The sequence below is a fragment of the Felis catus genome, chromosome A1 (genome assembly GCF_018350175.1).
Source record: "Felis catus isolate Fca126 chromosome A1, F.catus_Fca126_mat1.0, whole genome shotgun sequence".
Lineage (NCBI taxonomy): Eukaryota > Metazoa > Chordata > Mammalia > Carnivora > Felidae > Felis > Felis catus.
Window position 1 is genome coordinate 171012498 of NC_058368.1, and position 20951 is coordinate 171033448.

The following is a 20951-nucleotide window of genomic DNA, read 5'->3' on the forward strand; positions in this document are numbered from 1 at the left end:
AAGTTGCCCAAGGGTACCCAGCTCCTAAGTAACAAAGCCAAGAGTCCAAAGTCTGTCCTCCTGCATTCTAGTCTGAGGCCCAACACCTTCCACAGAGCTGACCTGTAATCCTGTCTCTGACCATTTCAGTCACAGTCTTTTAGATATCCTGCCTAAAAACCTGCCTTGAACCATCCTGCCCTTCTAGACACTTAACTTGCTCTCTCTATCTGCGTGGAGACGTGTCTGCTGATTGGATTTGAATTCTTTGTCTATTTAAAGAATCAAGTATCAGTCAGCCGCTCAGGCAGGCCAAGCCTCAGGCTCTCTGCCCTGTGCTCTTGCCAAGGGATCTTGGCGAGGTCTGGGGTTTTCCCAAAAGGGTTTGCTACTTGATACTCACTCTTCAGCCTAATTTTCAACCTGTGATGCTTTCCTGAGCCCATACAGGTAGTTGATTGTGCAGCTTTTCCTTTGTGTGCAAAGAATGTTCCGTCATCAGCCCAGATTTACTTTTCTCAAAGGTATCACTGAGAGATGGCAGCCTGTGGGGAACAGAGAGCTGATTGGAGGGTTGGAAATGGGTCCTCGGATTGACGTGCATTGCCTGGGTTGCCAAGCAGGGCTACATTTTCAAAAGGGATGATTATCCAAGGTCTGTTGCAGAGCTGAAATCTGGTTTATAAAAAAAGAAGAGGTTAGGGGCAATGCCATTCACACTGAGTTTGCCAAATCCTTAATCATGAAATATTCTCAGAATGTTGGCAATCACTTCTGGGTAACCCTGCTTACACAATAGTTCTCAAAGCTGCCAGAAACACTGGTATGAAATGCTTAAGTAAGGTCATTAAACAATGTGGGAGTTCACTGCCTTTCTCTGAAATATCTTACTGACTTTGAATACGATGAATTCAGATAATCTTTTCTACAAAAGCACACATGTCAGAGCATGGATGCTGCTACCTTGTCCCATCCACGTGACATTGCCACATATCAATACCACCTCCTAGAGGTTGCATGAGGGATGACTACAACATATGGCTTTGTCGTTTAAATGCTTTACATTTCTTTTTCCTAAAGCTCCTCGTTTGGAAGGTATACAGTGGCTAAAGGCTGGCAGCGTTTTGGAAAGAATAGTTCAGGTTTTATCCTAGAATCTGTTCTGTGCCTGGTGGTCCCTCACCACACATCCTTAAACTTCCTGACAACCTGCCAACAACCAGATGACTTTAGCTCCTAGCACAGTGGTGCTTTCTGCTACAGACGGGGTGGACAACGTGAAGCCACTTGTTGGGTGTGCGATGACCATTCCCTGAGACTCAGAAGGATCCTCATTGTCTTGAGGCGTGGAATGTGCCTGTATTTATGGACCTTTTGTTCTACCAGACTCTTCACTCCCAGTCTGTAACATGAGGATGCTTTTGATACATCTCTTAACCTTTTCACACTTTTCTTTTTAAAACTTTTTGTCATTGGCAGTTGTCACACTATCTGTATGGGCTCCAAGAATGACCTCAGATGATGATGTAACGATTGGATTTATTTATAAGGAATGATCTAGATTTCCTCATGGCAATTGCAGTTCTTGCATTGCACTGAGGTCTCTTCTTCAAAATTGGCTGCAAGCTAAGTGTTTCTGTCAGAATCTTCCAGCACTAGAAAAAGCTGGGAGAATGAGGAGACTACTCAGTCAATTCAATGTATTCTGGACTTATGGGTAACTAGTTTCATGCAAAGGTGTTTCTCAAAGTCTGAATCTTTGCTATGAGTCCCCAAAATTGCTGACACAGATTGCTTTACTGTCAAGGGGCTCAGAAAAATCGGAGAAAACCTATAATATATTTTGGAAGTGATCATCAACATATAGTATCTAAATTTATAGAGAATGTGTCGGCAGCAAGGAAATGGGCATTGATGAGAAAATCTAGAAAAATGCAAGTTATAGACAAGCAGTTGCTAAGTTGTTTGTCTCTTATTTGTTGGTTTGGGATGTGGTAGGTGAAAGTCCTGTCCTTACACTTGTACTTCTAAATAAAAATCTTTCTGGGAGCCTTGGGAAGTGAGAGAGAGAGAGAGACTCTGATATGTTCTAAGATAAATCAATAAAAGAAAAGGGCAATGTCTGGAAAACAGATTGAGGTAGTTAGGATGGCTGATGCTGCTTCCCTCCATCCCAGATTTGTGGTAGCTGAAAGATGAAGCAAGGTGGAATCCAAAGAACAGCACGTGAAGCCAAGACTCAGCTGGTTGAGATAAGAAGCCAGATGGGGCCTTCCATCTCCCTCTCAGCCCACCCCTCAGATGACCATTTATAAGCACTTTTGAGAAGTCTCTCTTGGGCTTCTCTGAGTAGATTTAAGGCTGGCACCCTCCTTGTAAGTTCTCTTCTTTGGTGTGCCTACATCTTCATTACTCTGGTCCAACGTCCTGGTCTCTGTGGTGTGCAGTGAGTGTTTCAGTTAAGGTTTCCTTGGAACCTGGAGTGGTAATGGATATGATCTGGAAATTCCAAGAGGTAGAATTTGTATAGAATAGTACTGGTGTGGTGTTTTCCAGCTTACAAACTGTTTTCAAATCTGAGGTGGCAGTGGCTCTGTCTGTTTGGTCATAATTGTTTACACTCAACCACAGCCACATCCTGACACAGAATAGGTGCCAATAGTTGTTGAATCTGTGATGAACAAAGAAATCTATCATTTCACTTGACATCGTAATTATCCACTGAAGTAGCTAGGGCTGTTATCATCCATTCTCATTTCATACATGACGAAATTGAGTCTCAGCAAAACTAAATCCTTCTCCTCTGGAAGTCAGGCTGCTAGATTGCTGCACTGGAACCATAACCCAGTTATTTTTATCCCAAATCCAGTGTTTCTTCTATACCAAAGAAAGAGAAACGGAGGAGGAGACTAACGGTAATTTGAGCCAGACATCTAGGGAAGTGGATGGATTTCTAAATTTTTTTTATTGTTAGATAGGCTAGGGTTTCATTTACAGCCTGAAGCCAGTACGGATCTAGAGAGGTCAGCTGGAGGATGTTAGGGACTACAAAGAGAGAGGTTTCTTAGGGCTTGACCAGAGAGCTGACTACTCATTTAGAAGGGATGATGTTAAGAAGTAGGGTAACTGTAAAAATTGAAAACAATTTGTGAGAAAAGGACTGCCAGGGCAAGGGATGGCGGTAGAGCCTAGGGGTTATAGTATGCAAGAATAATTACTATTCTCATATAAAAAGGATAAGGGGGACTGGCCCAGTGACTTGGGGGACTTCAAAGGGTCAGAAGCTAGGGTGCTTTGAGAACTAGAGTTGATCTAGAACAAAGGCTGCAAATTAGAAAGTAAAATAATTGGGTCTCGCAGAGAAAAGGTAGCATTTTTAATCAATGTGTCTCTATGGTGGAGCAATGATGCATAATAACATACTCTGTATTCCACAACTCCCCCCTCCCCCCATCCTGGAAATTCTAGAAAAGATAGAACCTGCAGCTGCTTTTGGAAGAACGGTAGCAAATGCCTGTCTTAGCTCCTGAAGGTCAGCTTGAGATCCCTGAGCCAGAGCACATCACATTTTCTTATCTTGCATCTCACCGTAACGGCTCCTTGTAAATTTCCAAAGACGCCTTCTTTGTGTCCCTAAACCAATCCAGACAGACAGTGTATTGAAATGGCAAGATCATCCAAAGAAAGCTAGGAAACAGAGGTTGAGTCCTGGCTTTGCCAATAACATTGTGACCTTAGACAAGTCATTCATACTTCGTGGGCTTCACTATCCCCAACTGGAAATGAAAAGATTGACATAGATTCCATGTCCTAGAAGTTTCCTGAGTCTAACAATCTATGAAGCAAGGGAGAGAATCAGATGCAACATTTGTATTTACTTTCTTTGTAGATAAGATTTTTAAAGGCGTGTTAAAAGGCTGTCAGGTCAGGCTGGTTTCCAGGTTCTGGTTGATTATGCTGGTGATTTATCAGGCTTACCTAATTACTATTCTCATATAAAAACAAATGAATCTAATTTTGTTAATTTAGCTTACCGAGGAAACAAAGCAAATATTAATCACTTATAAAAATATCAGAATAAGGAGGAATAAGGGATTGACAACATCAGAGGCAAAGACTTTTTTTTTTTCCTTTTGAGAAATATGATCGAATACTGCCTTGAATTTTTAGTGCACAGTGTATGGGGAACACACTTGGCATGGTCATGCGGTGATACTTGGAGAGGATGAGAGCATTTTCAGAGAAAAAGCAATACTAATGTTTCTTCGAAAAAAATAATATTTCTTCAAAAGGCTGAATTTTGGTTGAAGGGGAGACTAAGAGAGATACTTTTAAATGCATAACTCATATTTGCTTTCCCTAAGCAAAGTTCCTGGGTGCAATATATGGCCAAGGACGTTGTTGGTACTCCTTTTGCAAGTATCAGCTGAGGGCAGTTGTTAATCAGATACAACCACCTCTGCAGGTTGAGAAGAAACAGTCTTCATGCAAGATGAAATTGAATGGTCTCCCAATATACTTTTCTTGTTATGTTTGCTTTCCTAGAGAAACATGTGTGTTCAGTGGGTAGGATCAGGGGATCTAAAGTCAGACTACCTGTGATGTATCGTTTGGTAGGTGTGATGTGTCATTAGTTGCTGGGTGGCCTTGAGCAGGCTATTTAATCTTGCCTCAGTTAACTTATCTCTAAAACAGAATTACAGTAGAATCTCAGTACAAAGAACAAATGAGCTGATGCACATACATAGCTTGAAAGAATGCCTATTGAGTGCTACTGAGTAGCACTCTGTTACCTAGGGTAATTGTTCCTGTTGCTACCTTTTATTCATATATAATAACTTGTGTGCCCAGGTGGAGGTGAGGAGTAGGTATTTGATTAGGTGTCATGATTGGGCACTGGCTGAGTAATGACTATTAACATTGTCTGAACTGAAAGGCCCATAGTTTGGGCAGAGAAGTCCTGCTACTCCTTAACTACAGTTAAGTCATCTCCCATAGTCGGTAGTTGACTACACCTTGGTTTTCATTCTGATTGGGAATTATCTCTGTCCCCACTTCTCCCCATAATGAGAAAGGAGAGTTGACTGAGGACAACTTTATTATAATGATCAGTTAAGTAGCCTGAGATATAAAGGTGACATGTGTCCTGCCAGTTCTTCCAGAGGTATTGGAAACTGGATTAGAAATGAACGATCACGAAAGCTAACAGCTATACAGATACAGTTCACTCTAGAAAAAGGATATTCCAAGCTACTTCCACAGTTGTTTAGTTCTTCATAGATTTTTTGACTCTAACGGGATAATCTTTGCCAATCATATGGCATCATCAATGCTTGAAATGAGAGAAACACCACACAGGGATAAATGGACTCAAGAGAATCAACATATTTTAATGCCTGTCAATATTGCCAAGAGGGAGTCAGACATTCGTTGCACAGTATCTTCTCTTTATACTTTTTAAATAGATCCACTGATGTATGGACTTTTTCTAATTTCAACTCTGTGTAAATAGAAAAGGATAACTGAGTTGGGCATGTTAAAGTAGCAGAGCATGCTTTATTCACCACTTTCTGAAAAGGAGAAATAGCCTCTGGTCTCTGCCTTTTCCTCTCTGACATCCTGGTAATTTTAGTATCCATAATTCAAATAATCACCACTAAGAACAAAGTTTAAGATTTGTTGTGTCTGTTTGGAAAACAATGAAGGGCTCTGATGTCATGATTAAAACAAATATTACTTTTGGCATTTTTATTTCCTGAACTGATTTCTTATTTGAACAAACACTGTTTTCTGGAACCTGGTAATTATGCACACAAACCCTAATTCATTTCTTTAGTCCTTGCTTAGGAACCAAACTTTGTTTGCAGAATTGCTCCACTCTTAACCGAGTAACAATTTTATTTTGTGTTACTAAGGAGTGGGGGTGGTGGGGGATGGAGCAAGAGGATGGAAATGCAGGATGTGGGACTACGGGCTCCATGTAGCAGTGGACATTTTTCTTGGGTAATGACTTTAATCTACTCTTGACAGAAAAGACAAGAAAGGAAATACGGTTAATGGTTCTGAAATCTCTTTTTTTCCTCCTGAATTTCAGCAATTACTTTAGCTCTTGAAATTGGAGTCATCGCACTTCCTTTTGCCATTTTATCCTTAGAGGCAGAGATTGAAAACGCTTATTGTACTCAGCTGTGGGTACCTGAATCAATGGTAGTAAGTGGATGGTAGGTGGTTCTATGAGTTGGGATTAGGATCAGCAGCATATAACAGAAAAACCCAGAGTGGCAGTGACTTAATCAAGATAACTCTGTCTTGATTTTTGCTCACACAAAAGGAGTACAAAGGGGAACAACCCAGAGGTGGTGAGGTGGCTCCACAGAGTCATTAGGAACCCAGGAACCTTTCAGGTCTCTGTATCACCATCCCTAGGCTGTGGTCCTTGTTCTTAAAAGCCCCAAGAGGTCTTCTGATTCTATCTGTGGACCAGACAACAAATGGAGAGACTCTTTTTTTTTAAGGGCTTTCTCTTCCAGAACTGCATTTAACAGTTATATTTACATCTCCTTGATTGAAACTTAATGATAGAGCCAAAGTTGGCTGCAGGAAAGGCTGAGAAATGTACCCAGGCAGGCAGTAATGTACGCAGCTAAAACTTAGTTTTCCTATGGCCACGAAACAGAACATAGATAATAGGAGGCAGCTAGCATTCTGTGCAGAATACTGCAGTACATTTATTCTGGAGGCCAATGGTAGAAATTGAAAAAATTCTATGAAGAGGTGCTGGCCCGGCTCAGTTGGAAGAGCATGTGACTCTTGATCTCGAGGTCATGAGTTTGAGCCCCACATTGGGTATGAAGATTACTAAAAATAAAATAAACTTTAAAAAGAAATTTATTCTTGTGAAGAACACTATAACATGTGACTGAGTACATGTTATACTCTGACCGAGTACATAGGAAACACCTAATGGAAAGATATACCACATTAGTTTTTAACTAATTAACATTGAAATTAATTTAATTTAAATTAACACTTAAAATGAAAAAGAAAAGAATTTGTGAAATAATGCCTGACCTTTGAGGAACCTATGTTTCTGTTCTGTAAGTTTTCTAGTTCTGTGGGTAATGTATGTCATCTATGCAGGTTATCAGGTTATATTATCAAGTTCATGTATTAATGAAGGACCTACAAAAAAACATTAGAGAAAGTGAACAACATAAGAGAATTAAGTCAGGATGTTATACTTCCTGCTCTTCCCAGACTGCGCATCTGCTGACACTCAGGAAGTTACATGTCGTGATATCGTGAGCATTGTGCACATATAGCCAGTTTCAGATTCCTTTGTGAACAAAAGACAAGTGTAAACGTAAAGAAAAGGTCATTTTAGGTATAGGGAAGACCCATCCGCCTATCACAACCAAATAGATGGCTCTAGAACTGAGGCTCCGTTCATGAAAAAACCTTACTTCCTAGATGGCTTCAGAGAAAGCTTGTGTTGAGAATAATGCATCTGTGAAAAGCAGTTGTGCAGACCAATATGGTAAAAGTGAGCCCGTGAGTGAAGAGGCACAGGGCAAAAACAAAGATGAAGGCTGGGCTCCAGAGGAAAGGCATGCGGCGTGCCTGGTGAGGGTCTGGTTGAATGAAAGTCCCAGCCAAAATGCCAGGTGGAAGATTCCCATTGGCTGAGGGAGCTACTAGTTCCTGTCTCGTAGCAAGGTTAGTTTCAAAGCACCTTTCAGGATTTAGCAGAAAAGATGTGCAATTTATTCACCTCTTGCTCCAGAAATAGTTAAAGCAAGAATCATCTGTCAGTCCTTACAAGCCAAATAATGAAATTTTAAACAGAAGGCAGAATTTTAAACAAAGGGTAGAAACACAGACTCCCACTTTGCAGATCACAGAAAGGACACCTCTCTCAGAGTCTTTTGTTCTCTGCTTCAGCTGTAAGGAATCCCAGGTCAGGTCTACACCACATGTTGGTGAGAGTGGTCCAGTGGCCCTGGATAACCTGACTCATCTCAGGCATCCCTATGAAAAACACAGCCCTATTGACTTTACAGTTTTATTTAGTCTTACTCCAGGGGATGATGGCCCAGTATCTTTCACTGACCTGAGACAACCCCTTTGCAGCTGGAGCCTTGAGAAAATCCTCCATAAGCCCGTTGGCAAGGACAGAAGTGGAATCATGAAAGAATTAGAAAAGTTCTCTTGTTTGAGATCCCAGTTTCCTCAGGTGGTTGAGTGGAAGCCAGATGGGCAGTGCTTATCCCGAGACCTGAGACACCCTAAAGCCCAACCCAACAGCATTACTCCCCATGGTACAAAGAAAATGTTCTTGAGATTTAGACTATATATATTATTAATATTATCATGGGAGGCCGACACGCCCAAGTCTACCTCTAGATCTCAAACTTTTCCAATACAGTTTTTGGTTTCCCAGCCTGTTTTACTCTAATAACAGGTCCACAATTAAAGAAGCTTGGTGTACTATGTCTCTTAAACTACCTCCATGTAGCTGGCCACAGGCAGTATCTGCCCATCCTCTTATTTCCCCTTGCAGGTTCCACCATGCTGTGTTTGGAACACTTACAAGTAGATGAGAGCCACCAGTAAGCCCCAGCAGAGAGAGATGAATGGGGATGAATGGGGATCTTCTTAGCTGTCTGGATGTATTCTTGTGGCCTTCAGTGAAAAGCCATAGAGCTCCATAAAAGGGAGAGAGGCAAGGCTCTTTAAACTATTTACGGATCATCATAATATTCATTAATTACCATCTATCTCTTGATGCTTAACCAGGTACTAAACTGACAACTAATACAGTGGTAAACAAAACAGATGGCCTTTCCTGTCACAGAGCTTACATTCTCATAGGGGAAACAAATTTTGAATAACAAAATTCGCAAGTAATTATTTAATTGAAGGTATTTTAAGTTGATACAAGAAAGTACCCAGTTTTACAGAGTGTATTTTAAAGGTACTGATCTAGGCTGTGGGTCAGGAAAGGCTTCCCTGAGGTTGTGTGGCTGTGTAACAAGGTTTAAGTTGATATTTGAAGGTTGACTAAGAATTAAGAAAGATGATACTCCCAGCAGAGGGAAAAGCATTGGTGAGGCCAAGGTAAAGGAAGAAACATGGTGATAAGAAAGAAAATGTGGTACATATATACAATGGAATATTATGCCATTGTATATATGGCTATATATAGCCAGGGTAAGGAAATCCTGCCATTTATGACAACGTGGATGGAATTTGAGGACATGATGCTAAGTGAAATAAGTCAGAGAAAGACAAATGACCTCACTTACATGTGGAATCTTAAAAACAAAAAATGAACTCATAGATAGGGAGAACAGATTGGTGGCTGTCAGAGTGGGAGGTGGGAGTGAGTGGGTAAAATGGGTGAAGGTGGTCAAAAGGTACAAACTTACAGTTATAAGATAAATAAGTCCTGGGGATGTAATATACAGCGTGGTGACTATAGTTAATAATACTGTATTGTATATTTGCATGTTGCTAAGAAAATAGATCTTAAAAGTTCTCATCACAAGAAAAAAATCATAACTTTGTGTGGTAATGCATGTTAACTAAACATTGTGGCAGCCTACACATATGTCAAATCATTATGTTTTGCACCTGAAACTAGTACAATGTTCTATATCAATTATATGTCAGTTGGAAGGAAGGAAGGAAGGAAGGGAGGGAGGGAGGGAGGGAGGGAAAAAGGAAGAACAAACAGTGATTCTGTAGGACAGTGAGACTCCCTGCGTAGACCAAGGGGCCTGTCAGGCCATCTTAAGGATTTTCATATACCATGGATAAAGAAAGAGAAACTCACAAGAGCCTCCAGACAGGGAAAATAAAACCAAGTAAATTCTCCCCCTTCTTGTTTCTTACTCCTTAGCTTCTTACTTGACATCTTTAGCCAACGAACTTCAAATCTTAGGGCAAACTAGGAAAAATCAAACCAAGTCTAAACCTTTGTGCAAAACTAAACTCTTAGGTGAGGTGAATACCAAGAAAATGCACAAAAATATAAAAATTAAACTAATGTTTTCATATGACTAAATATATCTATAATTCAGTAGATTTGGCCTTGTCACTTGAACTGATTTATCTCTAAAAACATATGCAGATATTTTAACCTTCTGAATTCTACACATTCATAGCTTTCTACAGAAAGCAGCAAGTACGTGCCAATTTTGAGTAGTAAAGGGAAAACCTATTTCCCTGTATCTAGAAATAACTTTACTAAGCATATAAGAATTCATTATTGGAAAAGTAAAGCATCCTTCTCTGCTGTCAAATTGGATACTGTTCTTTCACCCCGATGAAGAAGTATGGAGACATGGGATCCACCTACAGACATGAGAGTTTGGTACAAACATGTCCCCACAGAGAAAGACTTTCTTTCAACTATTAATTTACTTTAAAGTTCCTTAATTTCTCTTTCTGAAAATGTAAGCACTTGAGACATAAAGAGTTTCTACTCCTTTCTCCAACTTCCATTTATCTAGAAGGTGTAGAAGTATTTTGCTTATTGTGACGTGGACTTCTAACCTCCAAATACCGCCCTTCCTCCTCCTGGCACACAGCTAGGCTGCACTTGCAGCTGCTGTCAGGTGTGTGTTCCAGGCAATATTAGTGGAAGTTGCATGGGCCATTTCTAGGCCTATCCATAAAAATTTCCATAAAATCCATAAAATTTCCAACAGGGCATCCTCTGTGCTCTTGCATTCTTTATCAACTTGAGGAAAATAAGCACAGTGGCCTTGAAACTTACATAATAAAGATGGTGAAGCCATACGACGGTAGAGGCCTGGCTTTCTGCACCAAGGTTTGTACAACAGCACCTTCTCAGAGCTCTGACTTTGGATTCACTTTTTATTTCTGGAACTTGACTGTTTTTCTTTTCTGAGCTCTGCTATGATTTAAATTTTTATACTATATTTTGTTCACTATGTAATTGTGTTAGGAGAACATTACACATCAGTTGGTTCAATCTACCATGTCACTGGAACCAGAACTATATTAGTAACATGGACATTATTGTTTCCTGAAGTAGCAAGACTGGTAATTTAGGAGGTAGTTTTGGATCTTGCAGTGCCTCTTGTCGTAGTTATAACCTATTGTGTTTCATGTGTTTATTACAAATGAACTCTGGTTGATTCTTGGATGACTTGGGTTTCTTATTCTCACAAATGCTGTGGGTTGGCCTCATCATAGGAAAGAGCTGACACTTTATGTGTCCCTACCCTGGGGGGGGGGAGGGGCATCTCCACTTCTACTTACAACGCACCAGTGATTGTCTGACCTTCCCAAGTGGGATATAATCTCCAAAAATTGTAATGTGACCTGTTAACTTGCAAGAGAGGGAAAACTGCTCAAGAAATAGTGTAGGCACATAGGGAATAGGGCAGTCTGAAGGGTGATACAGCAAGAGGGGGGGTGTATCACAGCAACTAGGAGTCAGACATCATAGATTCACCACCTACTAGCAGTGTAATCTTGGGCAAGTTACTGAACCTTCTTGAACGTTAGTATTTGTATCTGTAAATAGAGAATGATAATATTAGCTATCTCATAAGTTGTTATTTGGGTAAGTGAGATAATATGGTAAATTCTTTGGAGCAAAACAAATACTGAATATATGTTAGATATTATTATTTGAAATTATTCTAGAGGTAAAGAGTAGGAAAAATGGCGAATGTGTGCCAGAAGCACCTAAAAAGGCACCTTGCCAGCTCTCCTTGGAGCTCCAGCCTGTTATTATCCAATTGTCCACTGCCTTTCTTAGCTGACTCTGGACTTTCACGTCCAGACCCCACTGTGGAATTAAGGGCTGTGAAAATCCACAAGATCATGGTGGCAGAACTGGGCCAACTCTTCTTCTCTTAGCCTCTCCACACCACTGTTTGGCATCAGTCACGACCAGTACTTTTTTAATGACTCAAAACCTCCATGATTCCATTTCTGGTATGAGGGACAGGGCTCACAAAGAAACTATGCTTCTGTGTTTCTTAGATACCTTCCAGAAGTCACTTTGAAAAGACCCATTCTTTTGTGTTGAAGAATAAATACCTTTTGTCCTTTAATAGAGGCTGTTTTAATTGGACTTGACCATTGGTACCATTAAGTTCATAGTAGGTGCTCAATAAATGACAGCTATTACTAGGACTAATCTCTTTAGTCACTATGTTATCTATTTAAAGTCTTATATTCATTTCCAAAAGATTTCAGACATCCTGACAATAGTAGTTTTGTGTTTTTCCCAAATTTCATGAAGTTTTAAATTTTTAATACTAATGAGATTTATGAGTAACTCTCTGGCAGAATCTACAGCTTTTAACATCGCTAGTGTTAGAAAAATGACCTAATGCAAGATATAAAACTGAAAAGAAACAAGTGATCATTTTCAGAAGAAGCTACAAAAGTAGAACTAACAAAGGGGAAAAGAATTTCTGGTTATATAAGTGAGAGCATTTAGAGAAATGAGATATTGGGAATAGCATTTCTTATGTCTAAGTAGATGCGTTTCTCAATACTTATCCTATGGCCCTGCCTGGCCTCTCTGTCCTCCATTAGTACACTGAGTGGTCTTGGCTTGATGGAGACATGATCTCCCATCCAAGTTTCTTTGTTCTCTTCTCTCTTGGGCAGGCCCATTACATTAGAGAATGTAGAAAAGCCAAGTCAGAAACTGATCTCTGAACTGACAAGAGGAAACTGAACCTCCTCTTCATTTTTTCATTCCTATTAACTCAGTCACAAACACAAACATTTGCCCACATTCTTTGGAGCTCAAAGACAAGGAGCCAAGCCAGAAGGAAATGAGGCCATGGCCTTAGGAAGATATTTTTTTGTGTGTCTTTTCTCATTTCTCTTCTCGGATCTCTGAGTTTTGAGTGTGAGCTATAAAGAGAGAGATGGATTGTATTTAATCCCAGAAGGAAGGGCAATGGATAGGAAGGGGCAGGTGAAGCATTGGTTGGTATTTTAAGGGACTTTATCAATAAAGTACGCTAGATAAATTCTTGTAGAGATTAATTTTAGGGTTTGTGACCAGCCCCACCCCCCCCCCCATGGTGGGTAGTAAGTCAGTGAGTGAACCCCAGTTACAGTGACTTGCCCAAATTTCCACTAAAAGTGGAAGATTCCTTTCTCACTGGCAGTGCTAAAGAATTATTGTTCCTAAACATGTCACACTGACACCTTGATATCCCATATTGACGTCATGCTATGTCTTGACATGACTTGATAGTGTAGTATTAGCCTTATATCCGTATTGCTAGTTGTGAACAACAGAAGCTTTCAAATTTATAAGATCCTAGAGATAAAGATGTTCTTCCTACTTAATAAAGCTGAACTAGGACTGACCTTTTCAGGTTGACTTCCATGCTACTCATTGCTGCTGCAATGTAGACAGAGGATAACTGGAATAAAGCCCACTGTAGCTGAATGCAAAAGGTTTTTGATCACATCTGTGGTTCCAGTGCTTTAGACAAAGATATAAAGAAGACGCTGGAACCCCATGTGGTAGGACCAGCCCTGAACATGGTTTCAGACAAGTTCTACAAGGGCCTTCCTTATTGAAAAGGTAGTTAAGCATATTTCCACAAGAGACTTTGAAATATATTGATTCTGAAACTCCTTGGGCTTTCTTCTGCAGCATCCACCCTTGGACAATGAATGACTAATTAAGATTAATTTCTAGCTTACATAATGTCCCTCGCACAAGAATATGTTTGCACTCGAGAGTATTGACACTGGCAAATGGGGCCAGACTTTTGGCAGGTTTTTCAGATAAACGATGCCAAGCTGGCTAACTTCCTATATTTCTCTAGTCTTTTTTGGAAAATACCTAGAACACTTTCCAAGAAATTAGTTTAGATCAGTTGCAGTTTATTCTGGATAATACTGTGTTTATCGTTGCATAAGAATCTAAGTCAGGATCAGCTACCCTTTCAGACACAAGTCCCTTAATGCTGACAATAACACATGGGCTTTTTCGCCAAAGGCATGAAGTCGACCAGGGGTTCTAGGAGGAAATACAAATTCTATTTCTGGATGATTCAAACTGGCCATAATATCAGTACTAATTGTGAGGCTTTGAGGGGACTCGGGTGTTAATAAGAGAAACAGTACTATCCAAATAATTTGGAAAGCTCAGTATTTCTCTGTGTCCATCTCTTTCCTGACTGGTGGAAGCAAGTATTCTGGAATGCACAGTTACTAACTAGTTATATTAAATTGTTCAGTGGGATGCAAAGTGCTCAGTGTTGATATCAAATCAAAGTTAAGCATTGATATCAAATTTCAGTAAAGCCAGGGTCAATCTAAATTTCCATAGAATGAATTTCACAGAATGAATTTCCAGTCCAACAACAATTTAATTATTATGATAATTTTGTTATTCAAGTTTCTAGTTGACAAGTTTTAAGAAGTTGACATTATGTTACAGGAATGATAATTGTTCAGTACTGTCAGCTACTAGATTGCTTCTACTGCTACTACACTGTAAATTTGCAATACCAAATAGTCACAAACTTCCCATTTAGGTTCATTGAGGAACAACATACATTTTTTTGGGCAGTCCTTCCAGTTTCAGATACTAATAGTATCTAATAGCGGCTAATAGTGATGCTGTCACCCAGATATTAAATGTTCTTTTCGCGCTAGTAGTAATTCACTAAGGTAAGGACTTATCTTCCCTTATCACCTACCAGAAGATCTAATTTTACTGAAACAGTGCCAAACTGAAGCTTTGTGCACTGCTTAAGAAAATGTTGTCTGAGTGTTTTTAGAAATCAACTTAAAATTGTACATAAAAATAACAGTTTTCAGAGCCATCGTTGAGTAACTGCAGAATTTTCTACCTGCTAGAATTTCGACATGTGAAGTATGTAAGTAAATTTTCATTTTTTAAATATTTATTTATTTTTAATTCATATCCAAGTTAGTAGCATATAGTGCAATAGTGATTTCAAGAGTAGATTCTGGTAATCCATCCCCTATGTATAACACCCAGTGCTCATCCCAGCAAGTGTCTTCTTTAATGCCCCTTACCCATTTAGCCCATCCCCCCACCCACAACCCCTCCAGCAAAGTAAATTTTCACTTTATGTCTAGAATCCTCCCCTATATTTGAAAGTGAATATTCAGCTTTAGTAACAAACTCAAGTCGTGTGTCCTGTTTGTTTTACTGTCATTACACTGATTAGGTTTGTTTATACCCTGGTGGTTCCTATTATCATGGATCATATTGTCCAAAATGCTAAAAACCATGGAGGCCTTCCAAAGGCTAAGGTTGAAGTCCAAATCAAAGAGCAGGTTTTGGTCAAATCTTTAGGTTGACATTAAACTATATAAGGTTGGGTCGTTTCTTAATTTTTTGAAGCTTTTCATCTGAGAAGGAGGACACCACCTCTTCTTTCCACCTCTTATTAGATTGTTGTAAAGATAAGACCTAGACAGTAAAGTCCTTGATAAATGATAAAGGTCTATATATACACACAATGTGCTGTATATACACACAATTCTTAGTTATTACAGAAATGTTAGCACATCTTCTATTGTACCAGCAAAAGGACAAAGGCAGTGTGTTTGTATAATTGGTGTTTGTAGATGTTTTATTTCTCAAAATCTTCACGCCAGGAATCCCATCATTAAGCCATACTCAGTGTGTCCCTTTATTCCCCTGACATAACCCACTTCCAGCCCTGACTACCTCATGCTTGGTCTAGATAATTAACCTCAGTAATGCTCTCCCTGTCTCCAGGCCCCTGTTTGCCATTCTGTCCAGAATGCCAGGACCATATGCATCTTCCAACAGATTTTTATATGCCATCTTAAACTCAGGTGGTGCTCCCCATGGCTTACTAGATACAGTCTGAACCATCTGTAAAGTCCTTCACAATCTCAGTACAACTTAGACTCTTCCTACTCTCCCCGCCCCCACCCTACCCCTCCCATTCCCTATGAGCCAGTCAAGTCAGGCCTCTTGTTTTCCCTCCCTGTGACTTGACACATTTCAGAGTCAGCATCTCTCTCTCTATGTGTCTTTTACATAAAATGCCCTCTTCCTCCTCTCTTGCCTGTAGAAATCTTGGCTATCATTTCAGACCCATTTCACAGTCATCACTTACAACAGACTCTATAGGCACATATGTATACAAAACATACACATGTATAAACATATTTCTAACTATGTTTCATTCTAATTACATAAATAATACAGGCTTTTTAAAAATGAGTCAATATACTGGGGCGCCTGGGTGGCGCAGTCGGTTAAGCGTCCGACTTCAGCCAGGTCACGATCTCGCGGTCCGTGAGTTCGAGCCCCGCGTCAGGCTCTGGGCTGATGGCTCAGAGCCTGAAGCCTGTTTCTGATTCTGTGTCTCCCTCTCTCTCTGCCCCTCCCCCGTTCATGCTCTGTCTCTCTCTGTCCCAAAAATAAATAAACGTTGAAAAAAAAATAAAAAAAAAAAATGAGTCAATATATAAAACTACAAGAAGGAAAATAGAAATTACTTGGACTGTCAGTCTTGAGACACAACCACCATGAACATTTTGGTGACTCTTTCTTGTTCTTCTTTGTATATGAACGTATACACATTTATCTTGTTATCTTATATGATTCAGATAAAATTTTACATGGTTTTTAAAATCATATTCAGTTTTATGTATAAATAAAAGTTTGGTATTTGTTTTGTGTTTTACATAGCTCCCTTCTCAACCTCTCCTTCTATTTCCCCTTATAAACTCACCTCAGGTAATCCATGTTAAAAACTTGTTGCATATTTTCCCGTACCTTTTTCTTGCATGCTATTGATTTTCAGAGTAGATTCATACATGCATGATAACATTTCTCCAAGTCACTTAATACAGAGTTAACCTATTAAAAATTAATCTGTTTTCTTTGTTCACATAGCCACAAATAAATATAATTTTATATAAATTCATGCTTGTTCTCACAGTTAAACTTTTTGGTGCCACCTTTCTTTGCCATTCTCCCTCTTTCTTCCTTTTCTTGGTGGGGGGTGGCATGCATTGTCTTCCTCTAATTTATTCTCTTTGGTTACACAAAGAGAATATGTATATTATACATACACATACCACACTTTATTTTACTATTTCCCTACTGATGACTTTCCATTTTGTTTCCACTTTTTTTGCAGAGACAGTACTACCATAAGAATGCGTGTGTGTGTGGGAGGGGGGTGAATTCTTGCTTTTAATTTGATGGGTTAGATTCTAAGTTAAAGGAAATGTGCATTTCTAATTTTAGAAATTAGATTTCTAATTTCTAAATCTAGAAATTTAGAATTCATATTTTCATTAACAATGAATGGTTGAGAGTGCTGTCTCCTCATCTTTACAAATTAATCTGAGTCTTATCTGAGATTCAGTATGATCCTCTCTTTGCCACTTGGATTTGCACTTCCATGACTACTGTAAAGGAGGAGGAGATCTTCAAATGCAAATGATCATTTGCACTGCGCTTATGTGAATTGCCCATCCCTGTTTTTTGCTCACATTTGTATCAGGTTTATATTTTTCTAACCAAATTGTAAAAGCAACATGTATCTTATTGTGGTAGGTAGCCTTCTAAAGTGATTCCCAGTAAACTCCCATCCTGTTATTCATGCCCTGGTATAATCCCGTCCTATGAGTGTGGACTTTCTTCCAAAGATTAGTGTACAGCAGAAGTGATGTGATATCACTTCTGTGATAGGTTACAAAAGAACACTATTTCCATTTTGCTGGTATTCTCTCCGTGGCTGTTCTCATCTGTTTGCTCTGATGGAGAAAGCTACCTGGCACAGAGCTAAAGGGCAATAGCCCTTAAGAAACAGAGGCCCTGGGGCAACTGGGTGGCTCAGTCGGTTAAGCATCTGACTTCGGCTCAGGTCATGATCTCGCAGTCCGTGAGTTCGAGCCCCGCGTCAGGCTCTGTGCTGACAGCTCGGAGCCTGGAGCCTGTTTCAGATTCTGTGTCTCCCTCTCTCTCTGATCCTCCCCTGTTCATGCTGTCTCTCCCTGTCTCAAAAATAAATAAACGTTAAAAAAAAAAAAAAAAGGAAACAGAGACCCTTTTTCCAAAGTCCTTAAGAAGTGAATCCTGCAAACATCCATGTAAGGTTGGAAGAAGATCCTTTCCCATTCAAGCCTTCAGATGAACCTGTAGCCTGGCTAACATCTCACTTGCAGCCTATAGAAGACCCTGAAACAGAGGACCCAGTTAATTTGTGCCTGGGTTCCTAACCCACAGAAATGGAGAGTAAGAAGTATTGCTCCAAGATGCTAAGTTTTGGGGTTATTTCTTTTGCAGAACTAGATAATGAATACAATTGCATATACCACATTTTCTTCTGGATTATATATTGCAAATATCTTTTTCCTGATCATTAAGTTTTTTCTTGACTTTGTTTATGATATCTTTCTCCATAGAGGATTAAATTTTTTTAATTTTTTAACATTTATTCGTTCTTGAGAGACAGAGACAGAGTGCGAGCAAAGGAGGGGCAGAGAGAGAGACACACAGAATCTGAAGCAGGCTCCAGACTCCAAGCTGTCAGCACAGTGCCCAATGTGGGGCTCAAACTCACGAACCGCGAGATCATGACCCTGAGCTACCCAAACACCCCTAAAATTTTTATATACCATGTTTTCTTTGATGGCTTTTAGATTTGATGAACTATGTAAGTATCTCTCCAATACCTATGCAGTATCCAGAGTCTGTTAAACATTTTCTAATACTTTTAATATTTTATTTTTAATTTAATTAAAATTTTTAATTCCAGCATAGTTAACATACAGTGTTATATTAGTTTCAGGCGTGTAATTTAGTGGTTCAACAATTTAATATACTACTCAGTGCTTATCATGATGACTGTACTTTTAATCCCCATCACCTATTTCACCCATCCTCCTACCCACTTCCCCTCTTTATGTAACCATCAATTTGCTCTCTGTAGTTAAGGGTCTGTTTCTTGGTTTGTCTCTCTTTTTTTGTTCATTTGCTTTGTTTCTTAAGTTCCACATATGAGTGAAATCATATGGTATTTGTCTTTCTCTGATTATTTCACTTAGCATTATACTCTAGCTCCATCCATGTTGTTCAAATGGCAAGATTCCCTTCTTTTTTATGGCTGAGTAATATTCCAATGTGTGTGTGTGTGTGTGTGTGTCTGTCTGTCTGTCTGTCTGTGTAGCACATCTTCTTTATTCATCTATCAGTAGACACTTTCACTTGCTTTTACATTTTGTCTATTGTAAATAATACTACAGTAAGCTTAGAGGTGTGTATATCATATTCTTTGGGTAAATACCCAGTACGGTGGTGATTACTGGATCATATGGTAGTTCTATTTTTAATTTTTTGAGGACTCTTTATACTGTTGATATTTACTTTGGAGTTAAAATTTTAAAACATCATTTAGGGACAATATGTAAGAAGGTCAACTTCAAGGTCTTCTCTTCCTACATCTCCATTTTTTAAATTAGAAGTAACACTGATTTTGTTATTGAATGACTACTGAATATGTTCTCCATTCATGGCAGAGTCTGAGTCTGTTAAATAGATTACACATTCTAGGACTGCAAAACATTTTTCTTCTAGAAAGATAAAGCCAACTGAAGTAATCCTGAAAGAAAGGGGTGACTGAGAATTTGAAATGTTTTATCTGTAAGATTCCAAAATAGAACCCTTATGTTATTAGATCATAATATTATTTCCCTATTTCACAAATATTTATCATGTCCATTCTACCTGCCAGGCACTGTACTCAGTCCTGGAGTTAAAGGGGTTGAGAAGACAGGCAGATATGTCTCCACCTTCATGGAATTTAGGTACATGCATTAAAGCAGTTATTACAAATGTGGTGAATGTTATAAGAGGGATGTATAGTGACAGCATGTGGCAAGGAACCCCAACAAAGACCCTGATGAGAAAGAGACATTTAGGCTGAGCGATAAAGGGTGAGTGAGTGAGTTACTTTTGAGGAGAGAGCAAGCATGGCACAACTGAGGAACTGAACAGGAAAGTTTGATGGGCTAGAGCCACTGGTGTAAGTGAGCAGCAAGGGCTGAGAGTGGTAAGGAGGGTGGTGAGCCCCATGTGGTAGAGAACTTTACACATAAATTAAGATGTTATCCTAGAGAAACAGAGAGCAATAGAAGGAGTTCAAGATTGAGAGTGTCATGGTGTGCCTGGGTGGCTCAGTAGGTTAAGCGTCCAACTTCAGCTTAGGTCATGACCTTACAGTTCGTGGGTTTGAGCCCTGCATTGGGCTCTGTGCTGACAGCTCAGAGCCTGGAGCCTGTTTCAGATTCTGTGTCTCCCTCTCTCTTCGCTCCTCCCCCATCCATGCTCTGTCTCTCAAGAATAAATTAAAAAGTTAAGGAAAAAAAAAGATTGAGAGTGTCATGATAAGATCTGTATTTTAGGAAAGTTATTCATGGTTTGGAGAATGGATTGGCTCAGGAATTAATTAAATCAAGGAGACCACTTAGAAGGCTGAATAAGTCAAGTTTCAAATTTACAAATAGCTTTAGCTAAGTTTGGGTGGAAAGTGATATGATGTGACACTGGGCAGAGAGAATATGGGGTCAAAGGAGATGTTTATTTGTTTTTTGATTTGATTTTACCACAGGAAAGGCTTGAATATGATGGAAACAGCTAATTCAGAATAAATGCCAGAAGATACATAAAAAAGGAGGCAAACCAAAATTGACAGAGGCTAATAATCTGAATTTTCAATAAGATGATATTATTTAAATATGTGGCTACAATTTATTTAATGAGGACAGGGAAAAAACTGACCTTTCATGTGAAGGAAATGGCCTACCTTATTTCCTATAAAATTCCAATTCAAAACAAGGGCTTTATTTGAGGCACTAAACATACAGCGTTTAACTTACTTAGAACCGTCTTACATTTCAGTGTTTTTCCTCAAAACTGGACATTTGGTAAT

At 39.3% G+C, this 20951-nt stretch overlaps 1 long non-coding RNA gene across 16 annotated transcripts in view; it reads left to right on the forward strand.

The window, feature by feature from the left end:
* Window positions 1–20951, forward strand: part of LOC111561785 — a 161053-nt gene that overhangs the window by 74615 nt on the left and 65487 nt on the right. Inside the window, exon 1 of one of the 16 annotated variants that reach the window (XR_006583660.1) lies at window positions 19813–19827. The exons of the other annotated variants lie outside the window; for them this stretch is intronic. This is a non-coding gene — a long non-coding RNA (uncharacterized LOC111561785). Of the gene's footprint in view, window positions 1–19812; window positions 19828–20951 lie in introns of those variants that run through there. 16 annotated transcript variants of the gene reach the window in all.